The sequence below is a fragment of the Penaeus chinensis genome, chromosome 21 (genome assembly GCF_019202785.1).
Source record: "Penaeus chinensis breed Huanghai No. 1 chromosome 21, ASM1920278v2, whole genome shotgun sequence".
NCBI classification, from domain to species: domain Eukaryota; kingdom Metazoa; phylum Arthropoda; class Malacostraca; order Decapoda; family Penaeidae; genus Penaeus; species Penaeus chinensis.
In genome coordinates this window covers 24012625-24017624 of record NC_061839.1, presented here as the reverse complement: position 1 = coordinate 24017624, position 5000 = coordinate 24012625, and the positions used below count along the sequence as shown (strand labels likewise).

The 5000-nt window shown below is 33.3% G+C and overlaps 1 long non-coding RNA gene across 2 annotated transcripts in view; it reads right to left on the bottom strand.

The window, feature by feature from the left end:
* Positions 1-2513: 2513 nt before the first annotated feature.
* The window catches only part of LOC125036338, a 7353-nt gene continuing 4866 nt past the window's right edge, over positions 2514-5000 (bottom strand). Inside the window, exon 4 of one of the 2 annotated variants that reach the window (XR_007115894.1) lies at positions 2514-4765. This is a non-coding gene — a long non-coding RNA (uncharacterized LOC125036338). The remainder of the gene's footprint in view (positions 4766-5000) is intronic. The other variant, XR_007115893.1, reaches the window with a different exon arrangement.

Genomic DNA, 5000 nt, shown 5'->3' with positions numbered 1-5000 from the left:
TCTATTAGTGGAATGTCTTCATGATATATAATTTTTGAAAATAATATCTCCTAATTTCTTTGATATTCTCATGTAAAATTTATGATTAGCTCTCCCTCAATGAAAAAAGAAAGAAAATAGAATGTTTTGTTCGTAGATATGAGAACAGCAGTTTTTACTATATTTCATACTGTGTGAAGAGAAAGTTTAATTGAAATCTCAAGGGTACAAATATTCTGTTATAATCTTAAAATTCGTTAAAGCTTTTATAGGTTTTATTTTTTCATTAGGTTTGAGAATGAATGATCCATATTGCATTTCTCTATCTTAACAAAAGTGAGAGAAGGGTACTCTGAAGCTGGAAAAACAAATATTCTGGATTATATAAATGCACAATTACATTACAGCTTTGAAGTATTACTTACAATGCCCTGTGATACAAAGTTTATGTTAATTCTAAGATAAGATATCTCAGAAAATGTTGTTGCAATATCAGTGTAATATTACAGGAAAATAGCATACAAAATACAGGAAAAAAATATGTTCAAATATATATTTGCTTGTCTATATCAGTACAGTACCTAATTTACAGAAGTTCTGATATTAGGTTCTAGATGACTAGAACTAGAACAATAATAATAATATCAATAATAATAATGATAATAACAATAATAAGAACAATAGAAATAATTATAATATATACTAATAAACAATAAATATAATTATATAATAATAGCAAGACTGATGATCATAATAAAAAGAATAATAATTATAATAATAAAGACAATAATAATAATAATAGTAATGATAATAATAACCATGATAACAGTAATAATGATATCAATAAAAATTATTATTATAATGATAACAATGATACTCTCCTTCTCAATCCCTTGCGCGTCGTTGTCGTGGGGGTTCAGGAGGCAAGGACTAGGGCCCAATGAGGAGGAGGAGGAGGAGGAGGAGGAGGAGGAGGAGGAGGAGGAGGAGGAGGAGAAGAAGAAGAAGAAGAAGAAGAAGAAGAAGAAGAAGAAGAAGAAGAAGAAGAAGAAGAAGAAGAAGAAGAAGAAGAAGAAGAAGAAGAAGAAGGAGGAGGAGGAGGAGGAGGAGGAGGGGAGGGGGGGGGAGGGTGACGGTAACGGAGATGATGACAATGATAATAATTGCTTGCGTGTTCTTTTGGGGGCTCATGAGGCAAGGACTAGGGCCCAATGAGGAGGATCGCCCCTGCCTTGGACCTCAGCCCTCATCGCAACTAATAACGCATGGTCTTTTCTTCTCCTCCCTTCCTTTTCCTTCTCTTCATCCTCTTCTATCCACCCACCCTAATCGTTAACTCATTTTTACCCTTTCTGCCACAGTCCTTTACCTATAGGGCTGTATGTGACATTTGATGTCTAGCACATTTATTTGTTTAATCATCAACTGTTAATAATGATTCTGCTAATGATAATAGTAATAACAATAATTATAATGATGCTAAGGATAATAGTTATAATAATGATGATAAAAGTGATGATGAAAATAATAATAATTACAAATATGATAATGGTGGTTATGCTGATGCTAAGGTGATGATGATGATGAAGATATAATGATAATAACAATAGTGATAAAATAATACAAATGTTGATGATAATAATCCTAACAATACTAAATATAGCAACAACAAAAATAATAACAGGAATAAAAATAACAACAATAATAATAATAGTAATAGTAATAATAATAATGATATTGGTAATGACAATGATAATGAAGATGATAACATAGAACAAAAAATTGTAATGACAATGATAACAATGATAATCCTAATGATAATGGCAATATTAGTAATAATGATGATGATGGTGATAAGGATAGTGATAATAATGATGATAAGTATAATTACAATAATAATAATTATATTTATAATAATAATAATACCATAATAACAACAATGATAATAATAATGAGGGTATTCATGAAAATGATAATTATAATTATAGTGTTTATGAAAATGATAATGTTGATAATAACAATAATATGATAATGATAATAATGGTAATGATGATAATAATAATAATGTTATGATAATTATGATGTAATGCTAAAAATAATGATAATAATAACAATAGCAATGATGATAATAAAAATGATTATGATGATAATAATAATAATAATAACAATGATGATGATTATGGTTATGGTTATGATGATGATGATGATGATGATGATGATGATGATGATGATGATGATGATGATGATGATGATGATGATGATGATAATAACAATAATAGTAATAATAGTAATGGTAATAATAATAATAATAATATCAATAATAATAAGAAGAAGAATTATTATAATAGCAATAATAGTTATAATAATAATAATAATAATAATAATAATAACAATAATGATGATGATGATGATGATGATAATAATAATTGTGATGATGATAATGATAATGATAATGATAATGATAATGATAATGATCATGATATTGATAATGATAATGATAATGATAATGGTAATGGTAATAATAATAATAATAATAATAACAATAACAATAACAATAACAATAACAATAACAATAATAATAATAATGATAATAATAATAAACAATCTTTTACTCGACGTTTTTGATGAGTTGCCTCCAGGCCCTCCTGTCTCCAACCCTTTTCTCTCAGATCGCCTCTCACATTATCATCCTTGGTTTTCCGCCACTGTTGAACTGAGGTATTTAATGGTTCCAGCTCTTTTCAAGGTGTTATCAAGCAGCGTAATCTTTCCCTCACTTTTATCGCAGATGAATCCCACACAGTCTTCTTCCTACCGACTTTTAATTGTCTGTCTTCCAAAGCCATTCCCCAATACTCTAGTTTCCTTTCGGTCTCTCCTCTTTTGTTAGAGCAGATAACTATGTCGTCTGCAAACGATGTTCAGAAAGAACATCCCACTCTTACGGATATCCAACCTGCGACTCCCACACTGCTTCTTACTCTCGGTTTTGCTCCCTCATACGTATCTTGGCCTAATCTCACATACTATTCTGCTACCCCCTTTTCCCTCATGCACCTCCATGCTTCTTGCCTAGGCACTTTATCATACGCCCTTCCCAAGTCCACGAAGACCATACGCAAATCCCTCTTCTCTCTGCTTTTCTATCATTTGCCTAAGTGCAAAGATGGCGTCTGTCATCCCTCTATCTGACATGAAGTCAAACTGCTCGTTTCCCACGGTTGTTTCTTCTCTTAGCCTACTCTCTATTATTCTTTCCCAAATTTTCATAGTGCGTGACATCATTTTGATACCCCTGTAATGTCTCCTAACTATTGCACTATCTTTCCATTCTAGTGGTATCTTCTGGTAGGTCTTTTGCATCAGATCCCACATGTTCTAAACTCTTCCACACTTTTGCCGGGATATTGTCTGGTACTGTGGCTTTGTTGTTTTTCGTTTTCTTTAAAGCTTTCCTTACTTCTCTAGTTATTCATTCAAAACTGTTCCTTGCTGATCTATAACCTGCCTCATGTGTGTTGATGCTTTGTCCCTTACTCTGTCCTATACAAATTTCTTTCTCCCCCGGTGTTTCTAGCTCATTCTCGACTTCGCAATTGCCACCTCCTTTTTCGCCCTCTTGGTTGCTCTCTTCCACTCTTCTCAATCTCCCTACAAACCAGATTTCTCCCATCTCTTCTTTGCCTCTTTCTTTTCATTAGTCACCCTTTGCACCTCTTTGTACCACCAGCAAGTTTCGTTACCTCTATGGGCTCCCTTACCAGATGTTTGCTTAACACTTGTCCAACCTCCCTTATTACTCCCACCACAGTTGTTGTTGTAGTAGTAGTAATAGTAGTAGTAGCAGTAGTATCATTATAACGATTATAATAATAACAAATCCCTCGCACGTTCCAGCCCGGTTTCTTTTAAACCCATTTTCAGGTTACTCTCCTTCTACCTCCACCACTTGATTTTACGCTCTGCCTGTTTATGCCTTTTCCGAATTCCACACTCCATCTCGCAATCCAGCACCAACTACTTATGCGCTACTTATGCTGCGCCGCCACTGCCTCTTCATTTATGACCTTACAATTTCAAATCTCTTTCAGGTGCTGAAACATTGAAACATTTATTTATAGCCAAAACTGAATTTAGTACAAACAATAATATAACATATAGTACATTATTTACACATCAGCATCTTATCCTCCTCGCTCAAAACTGTTCCTTGCTGATCTTTAACGTGTCTGATGTGGGTGAAATATTTTGTTGCTTTAAGTTAGCTTTTTGGAAGCAGAGCTTTTCAGGTAATAGATGTAAACACTATGTTTATAATACAATTTACAAGAGGATAAAAACAAAAATTAAACACAAACAAAAGGAGCAGAGCTATACAGGGGATGAACCTATGACGGAGACAGGTGTCATATGAGCAAACGTTTGTATTGTGAACAAACACTTGTATGATTATTCGGTAAGTGAGCCCGGGCCATATATGGAAGGCCCGGGCGAAGCTAGAACTTCGCAAATCTCAATCGCATCGATCTCTCGCCTTATTTCCCCTCCAACTAGTCTACTGCACGCAGAGCACACCCTCCTCTCTATCAAGTCTGCCACCTCTCTTCCCTTTCCAGCCATTGTTCCGATATTTAAGATACCCACTTTAAGGCGGATTAACTTCTTTAACTTGGCCCGGTAGTCCTTGCTCACTTTCCACAGGGGTCAGGCGCATGTTTCAAGGTTTTGTTTATACGTTTAATCATCATTTGGTTGTAGCCGGATTTTTACGTTCGCATGCCCTTGCCTGCCCCCCCCCCCCCCCCCCCCCCCCCAAAAAAAAAAAAAAAAAAAAAAAAAAAACTGGTAATGATAATTACGTTAATACTAATAACTAATAAAATAATAATGATAACAATAGTGATGATAATGATAATAAAAATAATAATAACAATAATAATAATAATAATAACAATAATAATAATAATAACAATAATAATGATGATTATGATAATAATGATAATGATAATAATAATAAGAAA